A 10,599-nucleotide genomic window follows, 5' to 3' on the forward strand; every position below is an offset into this window, starting at 1 on the left:
TAATTGCCATGAAAATTCTATAAAAATTGTCAATTATATTTTGGTTTACTATTATTAAAAATATGTTTCATATCAAGCTTTCCCACATTTTACCATTGAAAATAAATATCAAACCCTATGTTGTCATTAATTAGGAACCCTAACCCTAAGGTGTATTTTACAGCTGATTTAGGACCTGTTAGCATTAGAGATGCTAACAGAAAGCTAGCGAAAGAGGAAGGTTAACTTTTATTAGGTTATTTATTTCTGGCTCAGTAATTGTGATTAATTGTAACTGAACTTTAGTTATTGAAAACGTAATTGTAATTGACTTTCTGAGGATAAAAAAATTATTGTGATTTAACTGGGAAAAATGCTAGTATAAGTAATCGTAATTGAGTTGTAATTGAACATGGATAATTGAAAACATAATTAAAACTGAAAAATATAATTGACTCCAACCCTGCTGGCAGCCATTTATAAGTATATATTTTGTTAGTAGATATTATTATTATTATTATTATTATCATCACATAAGTTTTTTCATTGATAACTCCTCCCCTGTGTAAGGTTTCCTGAGCTGAAGTTTAACAGTTATTGATTATTGACCGTTATACTGACTCTGAGGGGGTAATACTGAAGGAACATCTCTTTGTTACATCAAAGAGCAACAGAACAATATGTTGTTTATCTTTGAGTGATAATTTCAGAATAAAACGTTCACACTTGCTGATGTTTTTCTAGTCGTATATTATTAATTCAATATTTTTAAATTTTCTTAAGTCACATTCATTTCTAAATTGCTTCTGATTTTAAAATAGTTCATAATAAAAACCCTTCTAATGCAAAGGCCACTGTACTGAAGCGGATTAGGGCCAATTTTGATGGAGAAAATTTATTTGGGGGAAATCAAGAATAAAGTTGAAATTTTGAAAATAAGCTCAAAATAATATAATGTGATAAAAGTAATAAAGCCAATTCACCATATATGATACAAACAGCAGATCAATGAATATGTTCTGCTTGAAAGTGAGTTAAATAGCAAACACATTATTTCTCTTTTAGCTCATAAACACATTGTTGTAAATGCTTTAAAGAATTTGAAGAGATATTATCAAAGACTTCATTTGTTAAGGAGGAAAAATCAGTGAATCTTTGAAGAGGTAGAGCATTTTTAACTTCATTAACAAACCTTCGACTTTAATCACAATGTTGTATTTTGAGTTTATTTTCAAAATTTCTACTTTAATCTATTTTTTTTATTTTTTTTATTTCATTCTTGAATTGCCCAAAATGACTTTCTCCATCAAAATTGGCTCTAATCCACGTCCGTACCATTGGGACATAAAATGAAAACCTAAAAAAAGCGCTGAATACAACCTTTATTTCATCTTGTGCTTGCATTGTCAAAGTCACTGTCAAAGTCATCGTTATTGTTAATTTTTCAACATGTGCTGGACATACAGAAAAAAAAACAGAAAAAAATGTTTCTCCCTGAGCTACGGTGTAAACTAACAGTAGAACGATTTAAAAATATATACAGAATGTAAAGGATAAAAATAAAAGGACAGATTTTCCAAAAAATTCAGATACCGTGGAAGATGTGTATTTTGAAAAAAAAAACAGCAGCAGCAACAAATATGCAGAAACTCCCAAATATACCGTGATTTAAAGCAAAAGTAGAGGTAAGAAACACAGAGGAATTAAATATGCAGACGCTTTTTTTTTTTTTTTTACCAGTGGTTCAAACATCAGATAAAAGAGTGAAAGCAACAATAAATCATGACAGGAAGCTACAAATCAAACACTAATCAGTAATGTGATGTAGCCTAACTCTGACCACAAGTCCCTCCATTATGTTGCTTTTCTTTTCTTTTCCACTTGCACTTATCCTGCCTCTTGCCAATTTAGATAGAAATTGAATTTTCCTCTCCCGAGCTATTCTGTATTTTATCCTTCCTCTGTTTCTCCAATCCCTTGAGTCTCTTCTGTATTTGTGGCAGATTTCCCATTGTGTGTTTTTTTTTCTTCTTTTACAGGCCAAGGCACCAATGCAACTCTCTTGCCAAAGGAGGAGGAGAAGAAGAGATAAATATGCAAACACTGGAGATGCAGCAAGACGGCTCCTTTTAACTTCACTAAATTTGTGATGGCGTTTGGCGTTGAGTGCGGCTTGCTGCGTTTGGAAAACCCAGCAGTCACACTGGAGAAGACAGGAATAAAGGATTCCTCCTATGGTCGTGGCAGCGAAGATTGATCACAGAAGCTTTCTTTGTTTGAAATGCAAATAAAAAAAACAACTCTAGCTGCTAGCTTTAATTCCTCCGTTTTTTGGCATTTGACATTTTGTCGCCCGTTTTTTAGGCATTTGAGATTTTTTCGTCCGGTTTTATGCCTTACTATAGCCTTACCTTCGGTTTGAGGTTTTTGAAAAACTTCCATTTCCATCCGTTTTTATGCTAAAGGTCCCTTTTGGTTATGTCACTGTCGTAACAACTCTTCACCCCACAGCTACATGCGCACCTTTTCTCTCCCAAGATGGTAGCAACCGATCACTGAAAAATCCTAATATAACAGTGACACGAAGGGTGTTTTAACACATTTAGTCCCATGTGAACAGTATGAGGAAGAGAGACAAGTAAAATAAATTAATGATGTGGGAGTAATACGGAAAATAGTGTAGAAATGTGTGTTTGTTTGTGTGCTGACAAAGCAGCTCTGAAAATGGATGGATGGATATTTGTGTGTGTGCTGCCTGATGGAGCGCTGGGTTGCGAGTGTGTGCGTGCCTGTTGCTGCGACGACAGTGTGTGTGATTGCTGTGTGCTGCTGCTGAGCTGTCACTGCATGGAGTTGCTCCGTTCCTCAGACAAAAGTCTTCGCCATGATATGTTTGACAAAAGTGAATTTGTAGACAACCGTGTGTCATAATCTAGCATTAGTTTGTATTGGGCTGCCGTAAAGCAGTATACCTTGCCATTTTTTGGCATTTGAATATTTTTTCGCCCATCTTTCTCCAGTTTTATGCCTTCTATAGATTCTATTGTGGACGAGAAGATATACGTTTAGAGGGATACAAAAAAAGTTACATCTTTTGATTCATTGAAGAGATGTTTTCAAGTTTCTGCATTTCTCCCGACATGTTCCTCTTTGTTTTTCCTTTTAAATGCCACATCTCTGTGTCCAATTACAATCCTTGTCAATGAGTGATGAAGTACCAGTCATTTTAATTTCCCCTCGTTCTGCTGCAGAGCCCCAACGATTTGACCGGCTTCGGGGAAGAATAATAAGAGGATTTTCCACACTCCAAGGATGAAGAAGAAAAGGCTGAGTTTTGGTGACAAACTGTGTCACGTCATGTAAGGAATACATCGGAACTACTACTCAGGAAAGAAAAGAAGACTTTGAGAGAAGAAATAAAGAGGCCATACCACAAGATGCAAACCACTCATCAGCAAAACGAATCAAAAGGCCAGATTGGATTTTGCAAAGAGATGAGCCACAAAAGTTTTGGAACAAAGTTTTATGGACTGAGTCAAAGATGAACCTCTACCAAAGTGAAGGAAAGGCCAAAGTATGGAGAAAGAAAGGATCTGCTTATGATCCAAAACACACAAGCTCATCTGTGAGGCATGGTGGAGGTAATGTCATGGCTTGGGCTTACATGGCTGCTTCTGGAATGGGCTCACGAGTCTTTATTGATAATGTAACTCATGAGGACGACAAAACCATTTTGTCTGGTAATTTACAGAAAACTGCATCCAAACAAATCTGGAGAAGCTTCATCATGCAACAAGACAATGACCCAAAAACACATTGCCAAAACAACAAAGGACTTCCCCAGGGGGAAAAAGTGGAAGGTCTTAGACTGGCCAAGTCAATCACCAGAAATTAACCCAATAGGGCATTTTACCTCTTGAAGATGAGACTGAAGAGAGAAACCCCCAGAAACAAACAAGAACTAAAAGAAGCTACAGTAAAGGCCTGGAAAAGCATTTCAAATGAAGAATGCAACAGTCGGGCGAAGTCAATGGGTCGCAGGCTTGATGCAGTTATTGCAAGTAACGGTTATGCCACCAAATATTAAATGTTGTTCACTTTTGGTTAATGTAATAATGTCTGTTCCAATACATTAGCTCAATTGAAAAGGGGGTGGGTTCAAACAAAAGGTGCTCTGTCCTGAGTTGTTTAACACATCTAGATGTAAATACCATGAAATAAAAGCTGAAATTCTTAACTTTTGTTTCATGTTCATGTTTTGATCTAAAAAACCAAATGTCTTCAGCATTCAACAAAAACAAAGGAAGTGGCCTTGTCATTCCAATACTTTTGGAGGAGACTGTACTTAAACAGGGCAAAGAAAGCAGTAAGGCACAAAAAACAACAAAAAACTAAAATCACCCGAAATCAAAAGTAAGGCTATAACAAGGCATATTTTCTCAAAAATTTCAAAAAAATAAAAATTGAGTTAGGACCATCATTAGACCCTAAAAACTAATGCAAATACAATGCACATACTTAAACAGGGCTAAGAAAGCAGTAAGGCACAAAAAACAACAAAAAACTAAAATCACACCGAAACAAAAAGGAGGCTATAAACAAGGCATATTTTCACAAAATGTCAAAAAAATAAAAATTGAGTTAGGACCATCATTAGACCCTAAAAACTACTGCAAATACAATGCACATACTTAAACAGGGCAAAGAAAGCAGTAAGGCACAACAAATTACAAAAATCTAAAATCACCCAAAATCAAAAGTAAGGCTATAACAAGGCATATTTTTTTCAAAATTTCAAAAAAAATAAAAATTGAGTTAGGACCATCATTAGACCCTAAAAACTACTGCAAAATACAATGCACATACTTAAACAGGGCAAAGAAAGCAGTAAGACACAAAAAATTACAAAAATCTAAAATCACCCAAAATCAAAAGTAAGGCTATAACAAGGCATATTTTCTCAAAAATGTCAAAAAAATAAAAATTGAGTTAGGACCATCATTAGACCCTAAAAACTACTGCAAATACAATGCACATACTTAAACAGGGCAAAGAAAGCAGTAAGACACAAAAATTTACAAAAATCTAAAATCACCCAAAATCAAAAGCAAGGCTATAACAAGGCATATTTTCTCAAAATTGTCAAAAAAATAAAAATTGAGTTAGGACCATCATTAGACCCTAAAAACTACTGCAAATACAATGCACATACTTAAACAGGGCTAAGAAAGCAGTAAGGCACAAAAAACAACAAAAAACTAAAATCACCCTAAACAAAAAGTAAGGCTATAACAAGGCATATTTCTCAAAAATTTTCAAAAAAAAAAAAATTGAGTTAGGACCATCATTAGACCCTAAAAACTACTGCAAATACAATGCACATACTTAAACAGGGCAAAAAAAAAGCAGTAAGGCACAAAAAAATACAAAAATCTAAAATCACCCAAAATCAAAAGTAAGTCTATAACAAGGCATATTTTCTCAAAAATGTCAAAAAAATAAAAATTGAGTTAGGACCATCATTAGACCCTAAAAAACTACTGCAAATACAATGCACATACTTAAACAGGGCTAAGAAAGCAGTAAGGCACAAAAAACAACAAAAAAACTAAAATCACCCGAAACAAAAAGGAAGGCTATAACAAGGCATATTTTTTCAAAAATTTCAAAAAAATAAAAATTGAGTTAGGACCATCATTAGACCCTAAAAACTACTGCAAATACAATGCACATACTTAAACAGGGCAAAGAAAGCAGTAAGGCACAAAAAATTACAAAAAATCTAAAATCACCCAAAATCAACAGTAAGGCTATAACAAGGCATATTTTCTCAAAAATGTCCAAAAAATAAAAATTGAGTTAGGACCATCATTAGACCCTAAAGACTACTGCAAATACAATGCACATACTTAAACAGGGCAAAGAAAGCAGTAAGCCACAAAAAAATTACAAAAATCTAAAATCACCCCAAAATCAAAAGTAAGGCTATAACAAGGCATATTTTCTCAAAAATGTCAAAAAAATAAAAATTGAATTAGGACCATCATTAGACCCTAAAAACTACTGCAAATACAATGCACATACTTAAACAGGGCAAAGAAAGCAGTGAGACACAAAAAATTACAAAAATCTAAAATCACCCAAAATTAAAAGTAAGGCTATAACAAGCATATTTTCTCAAAAATGTCAAAAAAATAAAAAATTGAGTTAGGACCATCATAGACCCTAAAAAACTACTGCAATACAATGCACATACTTAAACAAGGGCTAAGAAAGCAGTAAGGCACAAAAAACAACAAAAAACTAAAATCACCCGAAACAAAAAGGAAGGCTATAACAAGGCATATTTCTCAAAAATGTCAAAAAAATAAAAATTGAGTTAGGACCATCAATAGACCCTAAAAACTACTGCAAATACACTGCACATACTTAACAGGGCTAAGAAAAGCAGTAAGGCACAAAAAACAACAAAAAACTAAAATCACCCTAAACAAAAAGTAAGGCTATAACAAGGCATATTTTCTCAAAAATGTCAAAAAAATAAAAATTGAGTTAGGCCATCATTAGACCCTAAAAACTACCTGCAAATACAAATGCACATACCTAAACAGGGCAAAGAAAGCAGTAAGGCACAAAAAACAACAAAAAACTAAAAACCACCCGAAACAAAAGAAGGTCTATAACAAGCATAGTTTCTCAAAAATGTCAAAAAAATAAAAATTGAGTTAGGACCATCATTAGACCCTAAAACCTACTGCAAATACATGCACATACTTAAACAGGGCTAAGAAAGCAGTAAAGGCACAAAAAACAACAAAAAACTAAAATCACCCTAAACAAAAAGTAAGGCTATAACAAGGCATATTTTCTAAAAAATTTCAAAAAAATAAAATTGAGTTAGGACCATCAATTAGAACCCTAAAAACTAATGCAAATACAATGCACATACTTAAACAGGGCTAAGAAGCAGTAAGGCACAAAAAACAACAAAAAACTTACCAATCAACCCGAAACAAAAAGGAAGGCTATAACAAGGCATATTTTTTTCAAAAATTTCAAAAAAAAAAACAAAATTGAGTTAGGAACCATCATTAGACCCTAAAACTACTGCAAATAACAATGCACATACTTAAACAGGGGCAAAGAGAAAGCATTAAGGCACAAAAAATTACAAAAATCTAAAATCACCACAAAATCAAAAGTAAGGCTATAACAAGGCATATTTTCTCAAAAATGTCAAAAAAAAAATAAAGAATTGAGTTAGGACCATCATTAGACCCTAAAGACTACTGCAAATACAATGCACATACGTAAACAGGGCAAAGAAAGCAGTAAGGCACAAAAATTACAAAAATCTAAAATCACCCAAAATCAAAAAGTAAGGCTATAACAAAGGCATATTTTCTCAAAAATGTCAAAAAAAAATAAAAAATTGAGTTTAGGACCATCATTAGACCCTAAAAAACTACTGCAAATACAATGCACCATACTTAAACAGGGCAAAGAAAGCAGTAAGACCACAAAAAATTACAAAAATCTAAAAATCACCCAAAATTAAAAGTAAGGCTTATAACAAGGCTATTTTCTCAAAATGTCAAAAAAATAAAAATGAGTTAGGACCATCAATAGACCCTAAAAATTACGGGCAAATACAATGCACCTACTTAACAAGGCTAAGAAAGCAGTAGGCACAAAAAACAACAAAAAACTAAAATCACCCGAAACAAAAAGGAAGGCTATAACAAGGCATATTTTCTCAAAAATGTCAAAAAAATAAAATTGAGTTAGGACCATCAATCGACCCTAAAAACTACTGCAAATACAATGCACATACTTAACAGGGCTAAGAAAGCAGTAAGGCACAAAACACCAAAAACTAAAATCACCCTAAACAAAAAGTAAGGCTATAACAAGCATATTTTCTCAAAAATGTCAAAAAATAAAAATTGAGTTAGGACCATCATTAGACCCTAAAAACTACTGCAAATACAATGCACATACTTAAACGGGCAAAGAAACAGTAAGGCACAAAAAACAACAAAAAACTAAAAATCACCCGAAACAAAAAGGAAGGCTATAACAAGGCATATTTCTCAAAAATGTCAAAAAAATAAAAATTGAGTTAGGACCATCATTAGACCCTAAAAACTACTGCAAATACAATGCACATACTTAAACAGGGCAAAGACAGTAAGGCACAAAAAACAAAAAAATCTAAAATCACCCAAAAATCAAAAAAGGCTATAACAAGGCATATTTTCTCAAAAATGTCAAAAAAATAAAAATTGAGTTAGGACCATCATTAACCCTAAAACACTACTGCAAATACAATGCACATACTTAAACAGGGCAAAGAAAGCAGTAAGGCACAAAAACAAACAATCTAAAATCACCCAAAATCCAAAAGTAAGGCTATAACAAGGCATATTTTTTCAAAAATTTCAAAAAAATAAAAATTGAGTTAGGACCATCATTAGACCCTAAAATACTGCAATACAATGCACATACTTAACAGGGCAAAGAAAGCAGTAAGGCACAAAAATATACAAAAAAACTAAACACCCAAACAAAAGTAAGGCTATAACAAGGCATATTTTCTCAAAAATGTCAAAAAATAAAAATTGAGTTTGGACCATCATTAGACCCTAAAACTATTGCAATACAATGCACATACTTAAACAGGCAAGAAAGCAGTAAGGCACAAAAAACAAAATCCAAAATCACCCAAAATCAAAAGTAAGGCTATAACAAGGCATATTTTTTCAAAAATTGCAAAAAAATAAAATTGAGTTAGGACCATCATTAGACCCTAAAAACTACTGCAAACAATGCACATACTTAAACAGGGCAAAGAAAGCAGTAAGGCACAAAAAACAATAATCTAAAATCACACCAAAATCAAAAGTAAGGCTATAACAAGGCATTTTTCTCAAAAATGTCAAAAAATAAAAATTGAGTTAGGACCATCATTAGACCCTAAAAACTACTGCAAATACAATGCACATACTTAAACAGGGCAAAGAAGCAGTAAGGCACAAAAAAACAAAAATCTAAAATCACCCAAAATCAAAAGTAAGGCTATAACAAGGCATATTTTCTCAAAATGTCAAAAAAATAAAAATTGAGTTAGGACCATCATTAGACCTAAAACTATTGCAAATACAATGCACATACTAAACAGGGGAAAGAAAGCAGTAAGGCACAAAAAATTACAAAAATCTAAATCACCCAAAATCAAAAGTAAGGCTATACAAGGCATATTTTTCAAAAATTTAAAAAAAATAAAAATTGATTAGGACCATCATTAACCCTAAAAACTACTGCAAATACAATGCACATACTTAACAGGGCAAAGACAGTAAGGCACAAAATTACAAAAATCTAAAATCATCCAAAATCAAAAGTAAGGCTATAACAAGGCATATTTTCTCAAAATGTCAAAAAAAAAAAAATTGAGTTAGGACCATCATTAGACCCTAAAAACTACTGCAAATACAATGCACATACTTAAACAGGGCAAAGAAAGCAGTAAGGCACAAAAAATTACAAAATCTAAAATCACCCAAATCAAAGTAAGGCTATAACAAGGCATATTTTCTCAAAAATGTCAAAAAAATAAAAATTGAGTTAGGACCATCATTAGACCCTAAAAACTACTGAAATACTGCACATACTTAACAGGGCAAGAAAGCAGTAAGGCACAAAAAATTACAAAAATCTAAAATCACCCAAAATCAAAAGTAAGGCTATAACAAGGCATATTTTCTCAAAAATTTCAAAAAATAAAAATTGAGTTAGGACCATCAAGACCCTAAAAACTATTGCAAATACAATGCACATACTTAACAGGGGCAAGAAAGCAGTAAGGCACAAAAAACAAAAACTAAAATCACCCAAAAAAAGTAAGGCTATAACAAGCATATTTTCTCAAAAATGTTCAAAAAAATAAAAATTGAGTTAGGACCATCATTAGACCCTCAAAACAACTGCAAATACAATGCCATACTTAAACAGGGCTAAGAAAGCAGTAAGGCCAAAAAAACAACAAAAAACTAAAATAACCCGAAACAAAAAGTAGGCATATTTCTCAAAAATGTCAAAAAAATAAAAATTGAGTTAGGACCATCATTAGACCCTAAAACTACTGAAAATAAATGCACATCTTAAAACAGGGCAAAAGCAGTAAAAGCACAAAAAAACAAAAAATCTAAATCACCTCACCCAAAAACAAAAGTAAGGCTTAACAAGGCATTTTTCCAAAAATGTCAAAAAATAAAAATTGAGTTAGGACCATCATAGACCCCACTAAAAACTTGCAAATACAATGCACATACTTAACAAGGCTAAGAAAGCAGTAAGGCACAAAAACAACAAAAAATAAATCCCCAAACAAAAAAGAAGGCTATAACAAGGCATATTTTCAAAAATGTCAAAAAATAAAAAATTGAGTTAGGACCATCAATAGACCCTAAAACTACTGCAAATACAATGCACATACTTAAAACAGGGCTAAGAAGCAGTAAGGCACAAAAAACAACAAAAAACTAAAATCACCCTAAACAAAAGTAAGGCTATAACAAGCATATTTTCAAAAATGTCAAAAAATAAAAAATGAGTTAG

Source organism: Gouania willdenowi, chromosome 24 (genome assembly GCF_900634775.1).
Source record: "Gouania willdenowi chromosome 24, fGouWil2.1, whole genome shotgun sequence".
NCBI classification, from domain to species: domain Eukaryota; kingdom Metazoa; phylum Chordata; class Actinopteri; order Blenniiformes; family Gobiesocidae; genus Gouania; species Gouania willdenowi.